General features: G+C 42.8%; 1 protein-coding gene and 1 long non-coding RNA gene across 2 annotated transcripts in view; both read left to right on the forward strand.

Moving 5' to 3' along the window:
* The window catches only part of XKR6 (XK related 6), a 339809-nt gene that overhangs the window by 66433 nt on the left and 249003 nt on the right, over positions 1–24373 (forward strand). The window lies entirely within an intron of this gene.
* LOC142454981 (uncharacterized) lies at positions 2424–13460 on the forward strand. Its single transcript, XR_012785735.1, has 3 exons — positions 2424–5333; positions 10909–11020; positions 13311–13460. It is a non-coding gene; the product is annotated as an uncharacterized LOC142454981 (long non-coding RNA).

The raw sequence follows: 24373 nt of genomic DNA on the forward strand, positions 1-24373 counted from the left end.
AGACTCATGCAGCCATAGCAATGATGTAAAATGCAGGAAGGTCACAGGCTGGTGGGTGAAAAGTCTTGCGGCTCCTGTGGTGGTTGAAGCATCACAGGGCTGATGCAGGTCTCCGCGTATGGACAGTTGGAAGGTGAAGACAGAGAGAGGAGGGGAAGTTCCTAAGACCTTCCGTATGAGGAGGTCGTGCCCACAAAACACCATCAGGCCTTCAGTACAGGCTAGACTCCCCTCCTGTGCGTCAAGTTGACATGAAATTCTGTAACTACCACATTATTGATGAGCTCTACTCCATTACATTAGACGTCGTTTGTTCATCCTTGTACTTATTGGAGGACAGCTTGGTTACTTCCAGTTTGGGGTAATTATGAGTAAAGCTGTTATAAATATTCACACGAAAAAAAAAATTTGGTAGAAGTTTTCAGTTCACTTGGGAAATTACCTAGAAGTGTGATTACTGGGTCATAGGGCACTCCTCTATGTAACTGTCCGAAACGGCCAGACTGGCCAAATGCTGTGTCATTTTGCAGTTTGACAGCAATGCTTCAGGACTCCTATTGCTCCACCCAGTCTCCAGCATTTGGTGGTGTTTAGTATCTTAGCCATTCGAATGCAGATGCAATGATATCTCCTGGTTGTTTTAATTTACAAGTACCTACTCTTAATATATATAGGTGCTCTGGTGGCATAGTGGGTTAGCATGTTGGGTTGCTGCCCACAAGGTCAGTAGGTCAAACCCATCAGTCACTCCAAGGGAGAGAAATGAGGCTCTCTTTTCCCGTAAAGATTTTTGAGAGTCTCAGAAATCCTCAGGGAGCAGTTCTACTCTGTGCCCTAGGGTTGCCATGCGTTCAAACCAACTCAATGGCAGTGAGTTTTGAGTTAATGATATACCCAAGCTCTGGTGGCCCACTCGTTAAAACACTTGGCTGCTAACTGTAAAAGGTCAGCAATTCAAAACTACTAGCCACTCCACGAGAACAATGTGGTAGTCTGCTTATATAGAGATTTATAACCTTTATAGTAGGGCTGATAGAAATTTGCTCTAGGTTTTTTTTTTTTTTTTGGTAATAACATAAGAAGATCACTTATCTGTCAATTTGTCCTACTGTGGTGGCTAACCTTTTGCTGTGATGCTTGAAGATGTGCCACTGTAGCACGTATGACCTCTGACACCTGGCTACCTTGAGTGAACTTTCAGACTAAGGCTGGGAAGAAAGACCTGGAGATTAGCTTTTGAAAGAGTTGGTAGTGGAAACGTTACGGAGAGCCGTGAGCACTGGTGGGCATAATGCTGTCAGATGAGGCCCTCAGGTTGCTAAGCACCCTCAGGATTCCTGAGGAAGAGCTGCCTCAACAGAGTCGAGTCTGCCTTGATGGCGTGGATGGAGCAAAGCTGTCGGCTGTTCATGTGCGAGTGGGGCGTGCCTCAGAATAAGAAACAGCTGGAAAAAAAAATCCATAAAGAGACTTGGAATGTACATAGTTTGAATCAAGGAAAGCTGGAAGTTGTAAAAAATGAAATTCAGTGTGCAAAAATTGATACCTTGGATCTTAGTGAGTTGAAATGGACTGGTATCGGCCATTTTTACTCAGGCAGTCACATACCATGCACTGTGCTGGGATGACAGGTTGAAGAGAAGGGTCATCACATTCCTCATCAAAAAGAGCATTCCAAGATCTATTCTGACATAATCTCCAGATGCCCACAAGGAAGGCGAATTAATAAACTATTATTCAGATTACACACCCACTACAAAGATGACGAGATTGCAACTACTAAAATGCCAAAGATGATGAAATTAAAGATTTTAAATCACCTTCTGTAGATGTTTATCAAGTTTGCCATCAGGTGCATCGACACTAGCGATTGGCATGCGCCAGTTGGAGACAAAGGCAGGAGAAGCAGATGTTGGCTAATACAACATTGGTGATAGGAGCACCGCAGGAGGCCATGATGCGTTTCCTGTAAGATCAATGCCTAATACATTGACAGTTACCTTTGTTAGCAATGTAAATGACAACTGGTGCATGCAGCTCACAGGAGGAATACAAAGGAATCAAATAAACCATATGGAAAGGCAGGATTGAGAAGATCAGTATCATATTCTCAGAACGAGGTCAGGGGACCATCAGTTGTTCCTATGCAACTTCAAATTGGAGCTTAAAATTTGTTTTCAATTCCATGAGAGCTAAATGCAGCCATAAGCATGTGCCACTTGAATTTAGAGGTCGTCTCAAGAATTTGATGTCTTGAACATCAGTCATTGGAAACTAGATGAGTTTGTCAGGTGGCATCAAGGATGCCATATACAAAGAAAGCAAGAGTCCTTAAGACAGAAAAGAGGTGAGGGGGTGGGGGTGGGGAGACCAAATTGGATTTTAGAAGAGACTCTGAAATCTGCTCTTGAATGTAGAGTAGCTAAAGCAAAAGGAAGAAACAAGTAAAAGAGCTCAACAGAAAGCATGTAAAGCTGGCTGGAGAAGGCAAAGTAATTTGTTACAGCAAAGTATGCAGAAACCTGGAGTCAGAAACCAGAAGGGAAGGACACAGTCGACATTTCTGAAGCTGAAGGAGCGGAAGGAAAGTTCATGCCTAAGTTGTGATATTGAACGATTTCATGGGCAAAATATTGAATGATACAGGAAACATTGAAAAATTAGTCTTCAGCTATTTTAAAAGGTGATGCATGTGGTCAAGAACAGATGGTCTTGAAGTCCAAACCACACCGGAGGATCGGCATATAACAAGGCTCCAGGAGTTGGCAGAATACCAGTTGAGAGGTTTCAACAAGCAGGTGCCATGCTGGAATTGCTTGCTTATCTCTGTCAAGAAATGTGGAAGGCAACAGTGTGGCTATTCCAAAGAAAAGTGATCCATTGGAATGTGGAAATTATCATATAATACCATGTGTTTCACACATCAATAGAAATAAACGGAAGATAAAATGGTTGTAGTAGTACACCAACAGAGAACTGCCAGAAATTAAAAATACATTCTGTAGAAGACATGTGGTAGTTACATAATCTGGTGTCAATTTGAGATTATTAAGAATGCAGGGGTGGAGTCTAGCCAGTCAATCAGGTCGCAGCTTGGCCTCACTTGAAGGCACAGCAGAGATAACCAGCTCAGCTGACAGAGACGCTCTCTGCCGCACATTCCTGTTGACAAGCCGCATCAAGCCAAGCTGATGGAACCCAAGCCCTGGAGCTGGAGGAGCCTTGTGGAGACCCACACCAGCGCTGAGATGCTTCCACCCCCACTGGATCCACAAGACTTTCCACCCACTGGCCTGTGATCTTCCCACACTCAGCATCATTGCGTGGCTGCCTGAGTCTGAAGAGGAACTTAGAGACTGATGTCAGGCAGATTGGCTAATATCAGCCTTGTGGACTTCAACTGGACTGGGCTGGGATGCTTTCTTAATATACGCTTACTCTTTGATATAAAGGTCTTTCTTATACACATTTGAGTCTCCCTGCATTTGTTTCTCTAGTCAACCAGGCTAACACAACGTGTATCATGTCATAGCTCTCCTAGCAATGTATGAGAGCCCCAGCTTCTCCACCCCATGCTGGCATTTGTTGTTTGGGGGATTTTTTACACTTTGCCCTTAGTGCTAGGGTAAGATGACAGCTCATTCTTTTTCTGGTGTGTACCTCTCCAGTGGCTAATGTCCTCAAGCATTTCTTCATAGATGTGTTGGCTTCCTGAGTGTCATCTTTGGTGAAGTGTCTATCCACATGACTTGCCTATTTTATATTTGGATTATTTGACTTTTTCTTGTTGAGGTGTTTAGAGATTAATACCTTGTGTGAATATCTCCCAGCCCGTGTGTTCTCTTTTAACGCTCTTGCTGAAATCTGTAGATGCATACAAGCTGCTGAGTTTTAGCAGGTCCCAGTCAGCTGGTTTCTCTTCTGCTGTAGTGTTTGCAGTTTGCATTTCATAGCTTGGTTCACTTTAGACCGAGCAAGATGACAGAGCAAATTCCCAAATGATGTTCCTATATACTGTGTTTGTTTGGTGCCACCCCACCAGGGTATCATATTATGTATATTAGAAAGCTACCCCTTGGGAGGCCAGGAGCACCAGTCCGTTGGCGGGAGTTAACAAAGACTGTGGCTAGAAAGGCATGCAGTAATTCACAGCGCTGCAGGTAGTTTTGATTTATCTATATTCTGCCATGACACCACTCATTCTTTCATCCCAGGTAGCACTGTGAAACCGTAAATCTGTCTAATACCACTAAGTCCTCCAGTGAGGGAAAAGGCTGTGGCAATTTGTATCTCCAACCTTAGCGCAGTAGTTTCGGTAAAAGTATTGTTTGAATGATTGAATCAGATATCGACCACTCCAGAAATCTGGAAGTTTGGCAGAAATGACAAGGTGAAGAACATTAGCTAGCGTCAGCGGTATATTCAAGGAATCGCACTGTGGATGGCCTCGGGATCAGAAAACCTCAGTGGTCGGTAGGTAGAAGGAAAGGAGTTTGTAACTATTCTATGGGATCGGGCGGTTCTTCCCTACCCTGTAGGGTTGCTGTGAGTTGGCATCAGCTGGCTGGCAGGGAGCTGAGTTGCTGAGGATGGCGCATAAGGAGCCCTGGGGGTGCTGTGCTGGGAAGCTGACTGAAAGGTTGGCAGTTCACACTCAACACTTGTTCTGTGGGGGGAAAGGAGGCTATCTATTCCCATAGAGAAAGGAATTGCCACTGGATGGCTGTGGGTTTAGTTTTGGGTTTTAGTTTGGAGCATATCCAAAATAATTATTAGAGCTAACTGTGGTGGTGTTCACTGGATTACTGGACACCCTGTAAAGTCTTCGACAGTAAACATAAAATTAGAATTTCCATTACTCTTGTGAGGCTGGCCCAGGATCACACAGTATTTTTTCTGTTGCCCACGGAGCTACTATGAGTTGTAATCACCTTCATATCACCGAAAGCAACAGCAGTTCATAGGAGTCAGCAGTGAACATGTACTTCACACACCACAATGTGGTGTGCAGAATCCATAACATTAGAAGACGAAGCAAGCAGTAGCCAAGGGTAAGGTGCATTTTATTGACTATTAACATCCTGATATTCAAGTACCTGTGTGGTTCCAACCAGGAACTAATTCTTAAAAATCACAGAGTGACTCCTAAAACCTAACTCCTAAAACCTAACCTCCATCTGTCAATCCCTCTCTTTCCACGTGGAGGAACGCAGTGCTTGGAATTCTGAAGTGCTGGAATGAAACATCCTGGAGGAAAGTGGACGGCACAAGTTCAGGTCATGCCCTGCACCAGCAACAGAGTTCCATCCTGATTCCTCTTTGGTAGTTTTGATGTAAGTTTAATACCTCAACTTTAGGAAAGTTTTCATTAGGACTTCCTTTTATTGTCAGTGCCTTTATCAATCTGACCTTTGTCTTTGGGAGTTGCCGTGAGAACGCCAACAACAACTCACGTGTCACTATTTTGTGTGTTCCTTATTCATTCCTAAAGTAACAGAACTGGGCAGCTGCACCGTGGTTTGTTGTAACTCTGATGTGTCACAACAAATATGTTGTAAGTTGAAGACTACTTGTAATAAATATTCATGGTATAAAAATTAGACTTCAGAAGTATAACACAAACAAAAAAACATCCAAACCTGTTGTCATTGAGAACTGCCCCATATAGGGAACCAACTGCCACATCTTTCTCCTACAAAGTATCTGGTGGATTAGAACGCCCACTTTGGATGAGCAGCTAAGTACCAAATGGCTGCGCCACCAGGGCTCCTGTCGAAGTGCAAAGTGATAGTCCGTCCCCTCTTCTCATATAGTTTAACAGCATCTCTTGGCTAATCTTCCATAGTTTTCATTTTCCTTCCTGTTTTCCCTTCATCCCTTCTTAGCTTTTACAATAATTAATTATTTTTAAAGGAATGGGATTCCTCTGAGTAGACCTAGTACACCTTTCCATGACTTCATGAAATGTTTTCCTGGCGAAATTAGCTCTTTTTTTTTTTTTTGACAAATTAAGATGGATTTCTAAGTTTTTGTTGTGCTATATAAATAGTATTGCTGTTACAAATAGATTTTTTGTAGTTTTTTTTTTTTGCTAGCACACGAGAGAAAACCTGTAGGACATAGGCCTAGAAGTCGCATGTATGTGCATAAAACACCTGCATTTACCTGCTGGTGGCTACCGCCCTCGCTCTCCCGTGGCTGCCATGCTCGGCGTGTGCCCTCCTGCTCCTGAATGCTTGCTGTGCTCTCGCCATCTCACTTTGATCGGTATTTCTTTAGCCTTGAGTGAGTTTGAAGATGTTTTCAAATGTTTATTGGTCATTCTTGGTAGAACGCTACCTGTATTAGTTGCCAATTTTCCATTTTTCCTTTTCTCAGTAGTTCATAAAAACTCTGGGCAAATTGATATTTGCAAAGATCTATCCCATTTTATAGTTTTATATATCTATATGTATATATTTACCATTAAAATGTATTCCTTTTGACTTCTAGGTTTTTGTCATGATTCAAGCCCTTTCTATGCTTTAAATAACTAAATACTTATTTTAACTCATGGTTTTATATTTTAAATATGATGTATTTGGAACTTATTTTTATTTAAGAAAAAAGAGTCCCAACAGCCTGTGTGATCACGAGGTATCGATGAGATCGGTTATCAGGCATCAAAGAACAAAAAATCATATCATTGTGAATGAGAAGGAGTGCAGATTGGGGACCCAAAGCCCATCTATAGGCAACTGGACACCCCCTTACAGAAGGGTTGTGGGGAGGAGATGAGCCAGTCAGGGTGCAGTGTAGCAATGCTTTGAAACATATAACTTTCTTCTAGCTCTTTAATGTTTCCTCCCCCACTCCCCCACTATCATGATCCCAATTTTACCTTACAAATCAGGCTAGGCCAGAGGATGTATACTGGTACAGATAAGAACTGGAAACACAGGGAATCCAGGACAGATAAACCCCTCAGGACCAATATTGAAAGTAGCCATACCTGGAGGGTGGAAGTAATGTGGGGTAGAAAGGGGGAACTGATCACAAGAATCTACATATAACCAACCCCCTCCCTGGGGGATGGACAACAGAAAAGTGGGTGAAGGGAGATCTCGGAGCGTGTAAGACATGAAAAAATAATAATTTATAAATTATCCAGGGTTTGTGAGGGGAGAGGGCATGGAGGGAGGGGAAAAATGAGGAGCTGATACCAAGGGCTCAAGTAGAAGGAAAATGTTTTGAGAATGATGATGACAGCAAATGTACAAATGTTCTTGAAACAATGGATGGAGGTATAGATTGTGATAAGAGTTGTAGGAGCCCCAATAAAGCGATTTAAAAAAAGAAGTGCCCGCAGGGCTCTGTCTTTTCCCCATAACCCAACTCAATAGTGACCCTGTAGGACAAAGAACTATTGCCTAGGGCTTTCAAGGCTGTGAATTTTTTTTTTTAAGGCTGTACATTTTTATGGAAGCAGGCTGCCTCATCTTTCTCCCAAAGTGGATCTGATGGTGGGTTTGAACCACTGGCCTTAAGGTTAGCCTCCAGGGTGAATGTTCTTTCCATAGACTCGTTATATTTCCAAAATGAAAGTTGAATTTGGAAAGTTACTTATGTGAAGTTGCAAGATTCCCATACAAGAACCAAGAATGTTTGTGTCCTTTGATTCGATGAGGGGATGGAAAGGGAGATTTTAGAATCTACAAACTTCTCAGTGAAATTTATAATCTAAGCAGGAACTGCAGTGTCCCATTATCTTTAGAGTGTGGATGAGTTTTGTGTGTATGTATCACGAGGCTTCACTTTTTTTGTGAGAATTTTCTATCTAAACTTAAACAATTGAAACATGCTTTATGCTGGTTGTCCTTAAACCAATAGGTAGTTTTTATAGAAATTCGATTCTATACGTTGTAGAACTTTCCCTGACCCGCTGCAGTTCATTAAGGAGACCTCGGCGCAGCATTCCTGGTGTCAGTGTGGAACTCCCTGACTAGGATCACGTAGGAGTTGGTGTGAAGCTGACTGCCTTAGTCAGAGGAGGTCTTGAGCAAAGTGGAAGTAGTGGAAATTAGGGAATTCAAGACCACTGTCAGAATAGTTGGTGCATTATCTAGATTATGAACAGAGTGGTTCAGGGATAAGTATAGAACTGTCAATTGTATAGAAAAACAAACTGGGATTGAAGTCAAAAGGAAGGAGTGAAACAGACTGTGCCATGGATGTGGAAATGATGATTTGAAGGGAAGGTCTGTGTTGAGACAGGAGAATCAAGCCTGCCAGCTACTTTCCTAACCCCACCTTTTTTTTTTTTTTTTTTGGCCAAACGATGGTAGCAAGTTATGAGGAGAGTGCTTTGTTGTGATACAGGACGGATTGGGGGTTTACAGATAAATAACTAATAGTACTTAGAGGAGAAAGTAAATCTACCGCTTAGTGATCCTTTTTTCAAACTAAAAGGGCCTGGGTACATGACATCCATGGGACAGTGTTCCTTGATTATATTTTGAAGACATTAAAATGTAGAATTTATGAAGTCATCATAGAAATCAGAGGGAAATGAGTGTTTAAATCCTATTGACTAGAACTTTATTTTCTAGTGACTCCAACTGTTTTCTTTAATCTATAGATTTAAGCCTAAATTGTAATTTGTTACTTGAAACATAATCTGAGACCTGTAAACTCCCGAGCCAAACCATGTGACTCTGTCACCGTTTCTAGCTATGAAACTTGTTGAGCTTCATGGAAACTGAGGGAAGATAAGCTAACTCAGGAATGTGTGTGCTTATCTTGTTTTAACATGAACATAAGAGTTCAAATTGAATCCAGCATCTATATTCTCAGGTCTTTTGGTAATCTATTCCTTCAAAGCTTAAGAACTTCATTGGTGTATGGAAAACTAACATGGAAATGCAAAACAGTAGACAGTGTTGATATAGATTTTATTCAGTACTTTATAAGTTACATTTAATTTAATGAATGTCATAAAATTATTTGCCTTTATTTTGTTACAAGAAGCCCTTGTCTGCTCCCTAAAAAGCAGCAGCCCCTTGCTGTCAAGTCAGTTTGATTCGTAGACCCTATAGGACAAAGCGGAATCTGCCCTCCGTGATTTCGTAGGCTGTAATCTTTACTGAAGCAGAGCAGCTGGGGGTCGAGACAGCTGACTTTCCCTTTAGCAGCCTCGGCACCCCCAGGATTCCTTTCAACTCTGCTAAGACTCCAGCATCCAATGCCTCTGAGCTGATGCTGACTCCGCGACCCCACAAGACAGGGTAGAACTGCCCTTGTGGGTTTGTTTCCATAACTGTAACTCTTTACCAGCATGGTTTCTGGTTTTGGTTTTCTGGCTTCAGTTGAATGAAGGATAAGGGGGCTGCAAAAAGTTTTGGGAAAATGGAACTGAAAGATACTGGAAGCACCATCGTGTTAAAAACATTAAGTGAGACTTCAAGGTACTGACCAATGTAACTTCTCTTTCAAAATGATGTAAAGCATTAAGTCTGGAATTGAAACTACTAGTATTCTTTCAATACAGGAGAATTTAGTGTCCAAAGTAATGAACCATTTTGAAAGCATAAGCATGATGCTTATGTTGATTTGATGTCCAATGATGTCTTGCATTCACTTGCTGTATAAAGATTCAGGTTTTCAGTGACATCTGTGTTAAATTCCACATTCTTATCCCAGTGCCACATGTACTGCGCTGTTCTACTCGAAGAGACACAGCAGTCTTGATTGTCTTCTTAGAGTTGAAATGAAAAATCAGGAACTAAACAATTAGAGGTACAGACTTACTGGAGTTAGAAAACCTAGCATTTTCAGCATTTTACTTCCAGGGCATTGGAACCTGGTGCATTTTAAAAATTTTTTTATTTTATTTATTTTTTTTAATTTTAACAATTTATTAGGGGCTCATACAATTCTTATCACAGTTCATACATATACATACATCAATTGTATAAAGCACATCTGTACAGTCTTTGTCCTAATCATTTTTTTCTCCTCTTTTCTTTTTTTACATTTTATTAGGGACTCATACAACTCTTATCACCATCCATACATATACATACATCAATTGTATAAAGCACATCCATACATTCCCTGCCCCAATCATTCTCAAGGCATTTGCTCTCTACTTAAGCCCCTTGCATCAGGTATGAACCTGGTGTATTTTTGACTGAATAAAGTGATTGACTTTCTCTGATTCGAGAAGTAGATTTTCATATATTACTGGCATTTCCAACTAGGGATTGAAAACACAAAAATATATTTTCTTAGGGCAAGACTGTTTTTACAGTTGATGCTTACCATTGAAAAGGATGCGTGAAAAAGAGGACCTGATGCAAGGGGCTTAAGTGGAGAGCAAATGCCTTGAGAATGATTGGGGCAGGGAATGTATGGATGTGCTTTATACAATTGATGTATGTATATGTATGGATTGTGGTAAGAGTTGTATGAGTCCCTAATAAAATGTAAAAGAAGAAAAGAGAAAAAAATGATTAGGGCAAAGACTGTACAGATGTGCTTTATACAATTGATGTATGTATATATATGAACTGTGAAAAGAATTGTATGAGCCCCAATAAATTGTTAAAATTAAAAAAAAAAAAGAAATATAGATGCACAAAAATAAAAACTTCAACAATAAATCAAAAAAAAAAAAAAAAAAAAGAAAAGGATGCGTGAAACCTGCTTGAGCTTTGTTGAACCAGTTTGGAGTTACTTTTTCCATCGTGTACCCGCAGGTAACCACAGGCATGAAGGGCATTCCTCTGTTGCATTGTGTGATCGTCTGTGTAGAAATGTGTACATTTTAATTTTTTCATAAGAGTGGCTTCTGAGATTTCATATTTTAGTGTCATGTTCGAGATTTCATTCCATGATCATTTGCTCATTTACATGTATTTTTATTTTTAGCTTTAAGCGAAAGACATGAGGCGTAAGACTGAAATGAGGTTGTTTTGAGGTCATCTGATTTCTGACTAGAAGGTGTGCCGTCGCCTCGTCCTGAATCACTTCACACAGAATGGTAATGGCAAACACAAGCGAGGGACACAATGGGGCCTTCTTCCTGCATCTCCCTGTCTGTTCTCCTGCCCTGATTCCCTTCTTAAGATTTAAAAGCGTAAAGTTGTGACGAAACCGTATTAAAAACACACCAACATTTCTTAACTGATTCAAATCTTTAACTGTGGAATGAACCATATGAATCCATATGCTAACCAAGCCATTTAAAATTGCTTAAATGCTTTTTTCTATTTTCTTTTCATTTTAAATTAACTTTAGCGAACTCCCTTAACTGGCAACAGAATATTTTATGAAGAAGGCTCTGCTATTAGGAGGTTATAGATTGAAATCTTGTCTTTCATTAAAAGGTAGCTGGGTTTGCCCTTCAAGGGAATCCAAGCTTAGTTTTCTAAACTAGAAAGTCAGGATTCCTAACATTGTTTTCTTTTTCTGTGTGAAAGAATTTTGAATGCTGTATATATGTGTGTCTGTTTAACTTTGGAACATATAAACAGCTGACTGAGAATGGCAGTTTAGTAACAAACACTGCTTTTGTTAATTATGTGTGTCTTAGTTCAGGTTACACTATCTAGAGGAATGTAATGCCCTGGAAGTGTTGTTCCCCGTTTCCCTGTAGTGAGACCTCCGGGGGCATTTCCTTTGGATAGGGGTCCTCATGACACTGCTTAAAGCTTGTCTGATGGCCCAAAAGGCCGCGTGTGGACCCCGCCAGCTCGCTGCTCTGCGTTCTATGGGAGACAGATGGGCTGTTGGCGTCCATAAAGATTTCTAGGCTTGGGAACCCTATGGGGTGGAGATCAACCACAAGGCAGCTCTTGTTTTATCCAGAGGACCGTGTTGATCGGTTGTTGGGTACCATCCAGTCAGTTCTGACTCGGACCCTATAGGACAGGGCAGAGCTGCTCAGAGTTTCACTGCGGCTACTCTTTATGGGACCCACCACCTGAAGGCAATTATTAAGTTCAGATTCTCCAGAGATAGAATTGCAGTAAGGTTCTTGGATCATGTTCAAATTTTACCTTCAGCCACTTCTTTAAGGTAGTGAGTCTATGTGTTTGCTTTTCTATAATACCTGTAATAATATTAATAGCAAAAATGCCACAAATTTACTTATTTAACCTAAATTATCCCTTTGTATAGTTGATGAGATGCTGAAAAACTAGTTGTATTACTATTGCAGATGGTAATACAACACAGGGTCAATTCTAAAGAACAAAACGAATCTATTTCATCCTCATACTTTCTTCTAGAATCCCAGTTGTCACTGTCCGTCTGTACATTACCTAATTTGTCCACAAATGTTATTTTCTAACTCTTCAATCTCAGACATGAGAATGACTTTATTCAGATTCATAAAATGTGTTCCTTTTCTTTACATGTAATGCTGGGAGAATTTCTCACATGCATTTAAATCCAAACAAAACCAGCAAGTCTAAATGGCTTTCTAAATCTGGTATTGTTTAGTTTGGTGATTATGATGATTTTTTATTTGCTCATCATTTATACCTAAACGTACCAGCCTATCCTTGTTCTAAAGAGAAGCACTGTACAATAATGTGCTGTTTCATACTTCTGGGAATGGCAGCTCTCAACAGTTCACTTTCTGTGGAGAGATTAAACCAATAGGCCCAGTCTTCGGACCTGTAATAGAAGAACCGTTCTTACAGTTCATGTGTGTGTGTTAAGTTTTAGTGAGAAACAATTACTGATTGCTTTCAGGTTTAGAGATTCTTATTTCTCATATTTAGCCAAACAAAATTATTGTTTAGCCAAATAAAAAACTACAGAGATTGGCCCCGAAGCTTAGAAGAGCTTGGGATACATATTTGTTTCAGATGCTAAAATGTTAATGTAATAGAAACACAAAGAAGTCAACCACTGTTGATTGGCTGACGAGTCGTTTCTAAAGCTAGGATTGACCTTGGGAAATAGTTCTAAATCTGTAGGTTGGCGTGTGGATCTGAATGCCTGCCTCCTCATGTCAGCTTTTAAAGAAAGATAAAGATAGAACTAATGCCACTTTAATTTAAAGCCTCGATTGTAAGTTGAGGGGACTTTGGGCCCAGAAATATTGAATAAACAAGTGATAGATATACGTATTTTTTTGCTATTTATAAATTGCCTTGTTTTTAAGTAAAACTTCACTAGGTGAAGAGTTTATAATTGTAAGAAGGGAAAGGGCACTAACTTTAAAATGTTGTTTTGAAAATTATAAAAGTAAATATTAACCTTTTCTAGTAAAGTATTTTTACTTTTGACATTGTTTAATTTTTTTCCTTTTTGTTTTTTAGGTTTGCAATTTTTTTTGGTGATGGCATGTTCAGAATCTTGGATCCCTAAGTTGAATATGTTGGAAAGATTTAGGAAGCCTGGAGATTGTTATTTCCTCTATCTCATGACTTACGAGGTGGATGGATCAGTAATAAAAGTGTATGAAAGAACAGACGCTGTAGTTTTGCACTTTTACGTTGGCATGCACGTCTCAGATGACCCCTCGGCTACTGTGCATTATCCGGAAACAGTTGTCTCTTGACAGTTTGGCTTTCTAGAACATCAGGTTTTCCCAGGCGGTCTGTGCGCCCCACCCCATCCCACACTTATCTGTTGAGCTTCCTTACTTTGCCATCTACCTTGCGGTGTAGGTTCCTTGGACCCGAGAGAATTCTTGCTTAGGAAGAGAGGAAAGGAGACAATATTATTGACTGATAATCCAAGTAATTATAAAATTTCAACTGGGAAATTATCTTAGAATGATTCCTATTAGAATTTGTAAGTCCCACCCAAATTCTATCCAGACACACTGGTGGCAAAATGCTGCCAGTTTTCAAACTGCACATTGTGATGTAGGATGGCAGTGCAATGGAGCCGGTCAGGTTCACATCCCCCTCCGTTACCATTGTTGGGGAAGTGAACCAGTGGAGAGTAAAACGGCCAGAAGACAGGCAGTGTGAACGAAGAGGAGGTGGGAATGCTCGTTTTCAAGAAGGAGGACTTGTCCTTATATACTTGAACACAGTTTTCACAGCTGGCCTGCTCCGCTGTAAATCCAGAATGTGGACGGGGCCGTCCTTGAAGTGGGAATGGATACAGACCTGTCCTGACTCCGTTAGTCCTCTGAGTGACTACACTGCCATTGTTAGTGACTGGCTGGGTCTTTGTTTCTGCTTTTCCCCTTTCCCTGCCAGAGCTCAGGCGCTTGAGAACAGTTGATGGCCAAAGAGTGGGTGAAGATTGACTTTAAGGCTGCATTCAGAACCATTTGAAAAAGGACCCAAGTGAGCGAATGAAGAGACTGTAAGGAAGTACAGGAACTCAGAATAACACAACAGTTCATTGAAAGTTTCACTCTGCTGCATTAGCAATATTCCTGAAATTAACATGTAACAGTTTTTGTAGCATTGCTTTTAGAAGCTGAGTAGGTGACTTCTTTTACCCTGTCTTGCTTTTTCTTAAAAGGCATATAAAGGATACATATCTAGCAGAAATCTGTTTTTAAAATAGATTTTAAAAATCAGTATATTAATATATGAAACATGCTTCCTGTTTTGGTGCTTTCCCATTACAGGTGGCTTTTTGATCACTCCTTATGCAATCCATTTATCAGTAAAGATGTTTCCTCCTAGCCAATTCTAGCCTTAATATTGACTGGCCGTTGGCATTTGATATACCTAAAAGGGATTAGATGGACAGGAAAAAACTTGGTCCCTGTCAGAACGAATATTTTAAAGACCTTTTTGGATTCTGAAAATTGACTACAAATGAAAGAGACCTAAGAGAGGGAAAAAATGTAAGAGATGAATAATGAGAAATCATGGTGGGGGTTAAATTCTTATGTGGCCAGCCAGCTCTGGTTCAGGAATTAATGTTGCTCACAATGTCTTCATTATCAGTGCATATGTCATAAATAGGGTCTCTCGTCCCAGCTGTAACTTGGGAAAATCATGTAGAATACCGAACATTGATAGGAGGTTGCCAGCATGGCTGTGTTGCGTGTGGCTTTCTAGAAGCGTGTAATAAAACCCTAATTTTGCATTCAAGTTTCGAATGGTGGCCTCAGTTGTGCTATGCCATCGTTTCAGTGTGTGTCTGTCTCATGGGCTATCTGTACCTTCTCGGGTCACTGCCCTTCACACTGGGCCACACCAGCCTGAGGATTCAGAAACGTGGTCATGGACAAATCTTTCTGAGTTTGGGGTACAAAGAAAATGACTCTCTTTTGGGAATGTTTTAGAAGCTCCTTTGGAAAATCTGGGGTGTTGGGGGAAGCTATAGTTCCTCTTCCCTACCCCCTACTCACCAAATAGCACAGACATAAAAGTTTTAATGTACCCCTGAGAAAACCAGGGTTGCCCCAGGGTATCGTGTGAACAGTCCTGATCTCATAGACACCATCATTTCACTGTTGACCATTTCTGATTTTGTAGCTCCCAGCCAGCGGTTCTGTGCTGCCTTTGAAGAGTGCAGCGAATCTTGGATGGACACTGACTGCTGTCTGTCCACACATAACTGAAACCACAAGCCCATAGTTAGAACGGCAATGCATGAAAACACCTGCAAAGGTCTACCTCAGTAGTCTAAGTGGTACACATGCCAAGCCTGCGGTGTAAGGGGTGAGCGAGCCGCGGCTTGCTAGGTGACCCCTCTTGTGCGGGAGCGCTGCGTACGGGAGTTATTTTAGAATGCCTTCTGTGTGTATGTGTTGTCTTTCAAGACGAGTCTATTTCTTCTAAAATGCCTAATAATAAAGATTTTCTTCTTACCATGGCTTTTTATCATGTCTTAGGATATCAAATTCATGATATAAAATGTGCACTTCCAATTAGCATAGTGAATAAAATTTGGAATTCTGTTTTTTTACTCTGAAATTACTTCAGCTTTTCCAGAAAATGACTGAGATTTTCCGATAGCTCCTTCCAGCTTTTCTGAAGGCATAATTATTTTCTGAGGTTCAATAATCCATTATAAGGTTTTTGACACAGAATAGATGCATTTGATTTATTTTATCACAAATTTCAACAAGTTCCATTTAAGTGGCTCTAGTCTCTGCTTTGGAATCTTAGACTCCCTTACCGCTTATGTCATTCACTGGGACATTTCTGTGAAATACAGCTCCTCTGAGAAGATCATCCTTGAAAAACCAAGAAGTCTGAAGAAACTCCTGGGGATTATGGCGAGAACTGGAAACGTCATCGGGATGACAGTGCAGCACGTTTGAGGACATCGCAGCCTGTGCTGCTGTTTGTAAATGAGGCGTCCTTTGTCTTTCATAAATCGGACCTGTCGACAAACAAAATAACCTCATAAAATGTAGCTTTCATGTGAGGAAAATACGACTCTAGCCTCTCAACATTTCTGTCAGTACAATCTACCGGTGATGATTTATACGACTGGAGAGGAGTCTAGATGATTCCGTTTGGCCGACGTTTGGATATCCTTTATATTGGATTTCAAGCCTATTTTTGCTTTCCTTTGGAATGTAGAGTTTGGGGTTTTGACAGAGTGTGTGTCACTATTTTATTTCCCTAGAGAAAATCACTGAAGAGGGGAGCAGGAGTCCATGTACTGCTACCCATTCTTCCAAATCTTGCTTTAAATGTGGAAAAGGCACAAAGGATCCTAAAATAAGCAGCTTACCTTTCTCAGGTAATTTTATTGCAGTTCTTTCCTAGCTTGTCTACATATCCATCAACTGTAACCCTTTGTCTCAGTTCAATACAGTTGCATTGCTCAGTCTCCTGCTCTCCCATCGCCATGTTTGTGGGAGAAGTTTCAATGGGAATTTTCAGTGGCTGTACTATTAAAGGAGTCTACTTGTTTCTTTCCAGTTTCATCTCTCCTGTATGTGATGTGGAAAAAGACTCAGTTGAGACTAGGAGATATTTCTAAGAATTGCCTATAACCATTCACAGCACTGATTTTAAAATATTGTGTTTTGATTATGACCACTCTAGCACCGTTGACCATTGCTCTGCAGTAGGCATGGTACTAGGTGTGATTGTCCAGTCCACCCACCCACCCCCCCCTCGTCCCCATCCGTTCAAGCCTCTTTAGGAGTGGATCACATCATACCTGGGAGTGGCTTCTGTGTAAGCTTTCAAGTTCCTGAAGTGCGGAGTGAGGAGGTAGTTGAAGAGAGCCAGGCGTTTTCCCATGGATGCTACTAACAAGTCACACGCAGAGAAAGCAATCATAGCAAACTTGAAAGCAAGAGTTGCCAAGATACAGGCCAACCGGTAGATTAACCCACATGCATCCACACTGATCCATGCTTCCATTTGGCTCTAAGAGAAAACTAACTTCAAAGCATTACCAGATTATCCCAGCTTACTTAAAGCATGTTATTCCTCTCCAATAGTTTTATGTGTAGTTTTTAAGAAACACATGTAAATGTGTGTAAAGGGGGATATACTGTATGTATATAATTATTCTACTGTAATAATGAAACAGTCCTATTTATAAGCCAAATAGCTTGAAATTATTTTTTGAGTAAAAGTCTACAGTGTATGATACTCTTCACTTTTTATGTGATGTGCAAATATCCTTAGAGACTGCTTATACACGCTTCGTTTTCAGTATAGAAATACTGAAAACAGGATCCGTATATTTTCTACAGTGAGCGCTGCTTGCCTTCTGGAGGCTGTTACCCAGTGGGTCTGATTAGTATCCCTGAGCCGCATGTTGTACTCGGCTGCGTCTGTAGCAAACATGGTCCAAATAAAGTCGTTTTGTACTTCGAAGGGACTGTTAGTAATTACATTTTTGTCCAGCAAAGTAGTAAGTGTCGGCGAAAGGCAAGGAACAAAAATATTTATTATGATGATTGTCTAAGTTGGCAGTGTACACGCTTTTCTCCTCAAAAGTTCACAGTAGCTCCTTAGGATGGTCAGTGAGACTTGGGGGGAGGGTCTTGCAATGTCATTCGAAGAAAGAAGAGAGACCAACCCCCATCACACACCCCACACACACCATTCCATGGACTTGCCTCCAAGGTCAGGACAGCTCTGGAATGCCTGCTGGAGGACGGGCGGGTCTGTCAGTGAAAAACTAGGAATAAAGGAAAGCAGGAACGATGTGTAGTGACTTGAAACTTACTCACCTGGAGGAATGCTCTTTTCAAATCTTTGTAGGTCCTCCTCCCTACCTGTACTCAGCAAAAAAGCTTGCAAATCCCAAAGATAGGTAACACTGTTCAGTGGCCTATGAAGTCAAAAGACGGAGTGCCACTGTTGGTTCCATCTTGAAACTGCCATAAACATCAGCATACTGTGCTCCCAATAGTGCCTAAATGGGCCCGTTAGATTTTGTTTCTAGCAAAACTCGGGGCACTAATTAGGATGCCCGAGAACAGTTTGGGAATGGTTAGGTAACTGCTTGTGCTTGGCCGTGTGATGGTGGTCATTTGTTTTTAAAAAGCCAATTGTGGTGGCTGTGAAAAGGCCAGCTGGAATGATCTTGTTGTGATCAACACTGGAACACGGAGCTCCAGTCGTGAGTGTGAAAATAAACGGAAGTCTCAGGCGAGGCCAAGTCCCACTTGGAACAAACTGAGGAAGTCATGAATCCCACCTTGCAGGTAATAGGATTCGTTTTCAACATGCAGAATAGTCACCAACCTGCAGAAATTTTTTAGAGTAATAGAATAGGATGGTTGTTACATTTTAAATTTCTCCTTATTTATAATAACAAATTCACTATATGTCAGATTTCAAAAAACCCATCAAACTTACCTGCCATTGATTGAGTCTATTGACTCAGTGCAACCCTATAGCACAGACTAGAACTGCCCCCTAACTTTGTGACTCGGAAACCCCCATTTGGGAGGAAAGCAGCTGGTGGTTTCAAACTGCAAACCTTGCTGTTAGCAGCCCAACACGTAACCAAAGAGAGCTGGAAAAAAAGACCCAGGAAAGAATTTCTTCCTTGGGCCCTTTTGAAGATTAGGACTGATGGCTTGTAGGCAGAAAACTGCGTAAGTCCATGAACTTAGTCTCCTGTGTTCCTAACTGTTGTACCCTACAGCACTCACAGACTGACTTCATCCTCCTTAAAGGTTCACTAAGGAAGTTCCCATGTCATGCAGTGAGAAATGTTCTGGGTAGAGTTGCTTACCAGGACAGGTTACAAAGTTCTTTCAGGTCTCCTAATAAATGCCCCTAGGGGCCTACCTCTCAGCAAACCCAGCTGCCCGACTTGAGGGCCTCGAGGCACCTCGGCACCTCACTACAGTAAGCTGCAGCCGAAAGACATTTAGCTCTACGTCCATGGGCCAGCAAACCCAACTTCCCCAACTGGGTGCCACTGGCCGCCTGCACAAAGTGCCCAGCTCGACTTGCTCCCTGGGCTGGGAAGTCGCTGCTCTGCGACACCAAGCTGCTTTCGGGATCCAGGAGGTGGACAGTGCAGGAATCTTGGGTCCAGAGCGCGTGCTCCACTCTGGGCTCTTGCTGAAGACCCGTCCTCCTGGTTCTCAGAGGGCTCCTTTCATCCAGAGCAGCAGAGCACCCGAGGGAACCCCGTTTGCAGTCACCCGCTGATAAGGTGAAGCCGATCAGTATCTGCCCCCACCTTCTTACCAGACCCAGGCAGGAAACCAGCCTTTTGATGGGAGTCACGAGACTTTGGCTAGGAGAGCCACATTGGCTGATTTACTGACGTTCACCTGCAGTACTTTCAAGTGTTCTCCTGTACCTGGGCGCTACTGCAACATTCTCACTGCTGTGCTCCTTAGGGAAACTTGCCGTATTTTACATCTAAGTGTTTTCCTCAGAGACTTTTTCACAAGAGACTGAACACTGACTTATTAAACGCTGGGCTGTGATTAAGATGGCCTTGTGGGTGCATTAGTTACGCGTTTCGCTACGAGCCCAAAGGTGTGTGGTTCAAACCCACCAGCCACTGTGAGGGGGAAAGGTGAGGGGCGCCCTTACATAGTCTAGCTTGGGGGCAGTTCTCGTTTCTCCCACGGAGTCCCTGTGATTCAACAGACTAGACAGCAGCGGGTACAGTTTGGGTTGGGGCTGTTAGTAGTGAGGCAGACACGTCTCGCCCCCAGACTGAGAGAGTAATAATGAAATTACTAACCGAGGTGATTGGTATGGGGATGTTTGGGCCTTCATTTGCATAAGTATGTTCAGCCTTTCCGGCGGATGAGGAACTCAGCCAGGGTTTTTAAAGCGCCCGATACCAGAAGGCATTACTCTGCCATTGAACTTTCGGATTAAACATTTTAAACATTCCCAATCTTGTAGCAGATAAGAGATTATATAAATAGGGAATGAAGGCGTTTCACTTAAAATATGACCAACAAGTGTAGGAGGTTTTCTATGTGTTGTTTTAAAGGAGAAAATACTCTCCACCCCCTTTTTTTAAACAGAGGGTCCTGGTTGACGGCAGTTATAAAAAAAAAAAAAAGGTTAACCTTTTTCTCTCTTCACCCCAGTTTTGCTCCAAAGCAGGTGATATTTTTAGTCACGTGTCTCCTTTAGGAACTGGGGTTTTCTTTAGCTCTGACGTGGCCTGCACGGACTTACTCCAGGCCCCATTTTAACCTTGGAAAGCCACGCAGTAGGGTGGGTTGTGTGAATCTCCCTGCAAGAGAAGGTCAGAATATTCAGGTGATGAGGGCAGCGTTTCCAGTTCAGAGATAGGAAGTTCTAGGATGAAGTACTAGGCTCATGTGTGGTTCACAGATCGTCAGGCTCTGATGCCAATGCTGGTTTCGCCTGATTCAGTGAGATGTCCTCTGGTACTGGGGCAGGACTGGATTTCTGAGCTGTTAAGTTTCTTGGTGATTTTAGGAAGTTTAAGGCAGGTGTTGAAGCTTTGCTTTTCCTATTTACTAGCATAAGCAAAAGAACAAAACTCTGTAGGAATTGTAGCACATAATCATTTCTCCTTTCAAATATTAGTTTGCACATTAAAAAAAAGTAAATCAGGCTAAGTCAGTAGCTGCTATTTCCTTTTAGAAAGAAGAATTGCCCATAGCAGTTCACCTGTATTCCATCTTGCACCGAGTCAGTCACACACTGTACAAATCCTATTTCTGAGAACATAGTGTTAAATTTGGTCTGCACGGAACAAAGCCTCTCTCCCAAAGTGCTTCCTGCCCACGCCTCTGCCTGCTTCCCTTGATGGTCAAGGTGATGGCCGCCTTGTAGGTTTTCGATTGAGAACAGGAACAGAAGTGTGCTGGGGAGGTGGCAACCCAGGCAGGTGCTGTGAGTCCCCACCGGACCCCGGCACAGCCAGGGTGGGTCACCAGCGTGCCTGGTGGCGGTCTTCCAGCTCTGCTTCCAACCTCCTCAAGTGTGACTTCTTTAGCGTCCCAGTGGTACAAAGAAACCTTGTCCCGCACGATGACACTCGGGGTCGCCAAATGCTGAGCAGCAAATGAGGCCCATCCTCTGTGGACCACAATGCGAGAGGGCTAATGTTCTTCGGGCAGACGGCTGTGTGAGTGCGGTGGGATTTCTCAGCCATTGGAAGGAGCATTTTTAACTCTCACGCTCATCCCACTTTTTTTTTTTTAAGTCTCGCTGTGGGGTGGGGGATCTGTAATGCAAAGAAAAGTTGGATGTAAGTCCATGATGCACTCTGGAAACTTCCTTCTCTGGGTGGTTACCGTGATGTGGACACTTCTTGGCGCTTGGGGAGCATAAAGCACCTAATGAAGGAGAGATGCTGGCAGGGGTAAACGGGACTACTAGGGACCAGGAGAAAGAGCAGGCGATGGAGCAGGAGTATTTAAATAGGGAGGTCGTTGGAGGCAATTTGAGATGGAAAGATGATGGAGCTGACCCACAGGTTTGATTGAGGGGTGGTGGGGAGGGCACGGAGGGGCAGCTGCAGTCTCTGACAAGCCTCGACTGCCTTTCCAGCCACTCCTTAACGGAGAGTAGACACTTCCATTGCCCCTGATGGGTCTGTGCACATCCCTCTGATAGCTGTTGCCTTTCCTCGGCCTGGATTTCCCTTTTCCAAGGTCCAGCCTAGAGGGTATCCCTGTGGCAGCCCGAGGGTGGTAGTCGACATGGGTGCAGCAAGCTGGACAGCATGGGGGTACCATCCTCCGGCTGGCAGAGGCTCCAGCACTGAGGGAGCGGGGCTTTGATGGGGCCTCAAGGATGAGCCGCATGGTCACTGGTCTCAGGAGGGCCATCCAGGCCTGGCAGCCCCAGAGGCTGGAATAGACAAGGGTGAGCAGGGAGTTAGCTCATGGTGGACCCCAGATGCCATGCTAAGGAAGGGGGCTCGATTCTGTAGGCGGGATGGGCCGCTGCTTACTGCCCCCCAGAGCTCCGAGGAGGGCAAAGATTCATCAACTCCTGGGACTAAGTTTCCAATCTTTGGCAAAGAAGGAACTGGAGAGAAGCCAGGTAGTGAACAGGACTTCGCCGCTCTCTCTGCTCACTTTTCCAAAATGCAGTTAGCTCGTTTTCCCTTCACACAAAAAATTTGATTTGTAAAAAAATTTCAAATAATGCATAAAAATTAAGAAAGTTCCGTCTCCCCTCACTTCTGACATTGTACAAACCATCAGTTTGGACTTCCTTGTTCCCAGCTGCCTGTGGGGCCCCGTACTTGTTCTGGCAGCTCTTTTAAAGCGCAGCTCCGATGTTTCCATGGCGTGCGTGTAACCCAGTCCCGGTGGCTGGGAGGGAAGTGGTTTGCAATAGTCACTGTTCTTATTCGAGTTCTTCCCACTGTCTCACTCTCATAAACTCAATTGCAGTGGCTATGTTTCTGTCTACGAGGATTTCTACGTACTATATATACAGTTTCTGCACTGACCCAGTTTTCTCTTTGATATAAGTTATGGACACTTCACAAAATTGGGGTGTGTATGACAGATGCACACAGGATTTGGTACAGCAAGATGTTACCTTTGAAAAGAGAGGGAGATTGATTCTCTTCATAGCAACATAGCACTTTTTCTCCTCAGACCTGCATGATAGCATTGCGAGAGGTGGATTCGAAACACCGGTCTCTTTGTCGGTCAGACACGAGGACCGAGTCTCCTGACTCCGTACGCTGTGCATTCGGCACCTCAACCACTGTCTGCTGCTCATTGGCAGCCTGCTTTTCAAAGTGCTGACTCTGAGACCAAAGCTAGCACAGAAGCATTTGCGATATGAGATGATTAGCATAAATCATTGCCAGACTAAAAAAGGAACTTTCTAGTTTTCCCTTGTAAGACTGCTTTGATTCCACGTTCTACTATTCTAATTAGGTAAATCAAAGAAACAACACGTCCCCACCCCTGAATTTAAAGCACAGAGAGAACTCTTGCTATCTTCGTCAGTGTAGGGCGTCATTAGGAGGGCCAAGTTCAGATGTTTCTTTAGTGGACTTGGAGGAATGTGCCTTGTGGAAGTGGTCTGCATGGGCTTGCAAACTTCAGGTTGCTTGGTAACTTTGGTTGGTGGCCTTTTGTCCCTGCAGTCCCCTCCAACCATTATCTGCTAATGATCTCTGGATGATTTCTGGATAAACTGCTATGCATTAAGCATGGATGAGGATGCAGTGTGCGATTATGGTTTGGCTTAGGTTGAAAAAGCAATTCCAGTCACGGTTCTTAAAACGGCCCTCCTTAAAAGCTGTAGCTCTAGCCCTCTTCCACCTGTCACTTACTCCAGTAGCACATTCCCCTCCTTTCTGTCCCAGGGCCTGTGAACTGTTGTTCCTTTGCTAGGATGCCCCTCCCTAGGTACTCGTATGGCTTGCTCCTTCGGCCAGCTCTCTGCTAACCTCTCCTTAGCTGAGAGGTCTCTGGCCAGCCGAAGCAGCGCCTCTGATGACGTCTCTTCCTTTCTAATCTTAGTTCTCACTCCCAGGCTTCATAGAAGTGTCTTCTCCACTAGCATGGAAACTCAGAGGAGGGAGGGGCTATGTTTCATTCAGGGGCGTTCTTTACAGTCCACACCAGCACCTGCCATGTCGGAAAATCCTGTGTTAGGCACCTGCCTAGGAAGTGGTCAAGGAACGTGGAGCTCTTAGACAATGTAGATTTACAAGTGGAGGAAGCAAAGGACCAATCGGGTCACTTTGAGTTGAAGTCGACATGGTGGTAATGTTTTTTGAGGTTGAAGGAGCTAACTTCAGGGACAGATGTGCAGGCCAGGCTGTCCTTTCTAAGGGTACCATTCCTACCTCCAGTCCTTCGTCTGTCTGTCCGAACTTCAAGTGTCCCCTGGATGATCTAATTAAAATTTTCACAGTTGGAGACTGGTTTGTGCCAATAATAAGAGTCAGGCTTCTGAGTTCAAGCATCCTCTCAACATGTTTAGAACTGTATGGCTCCCTGGTGACTCTGCCAGGTAAGCGTTGGCAGTTCAGACCCACTAGCTACTACTCG

Source organism: Tenrec ecaudatus, chromosome 8, assembly GCF_050624435.1.
Source record: "Tenrec ecaudatus isolate mTenEca1 chromosome 8, mTenEca1.hap1, whole genome shotgun sequence".
NCBI classification, from domain to species: Eukaryota; Metazoa; Chordata; class Mammalia; order Afrosoricida; family Tenrecidae; genus Tenrec; species Tenrec ecaudatus.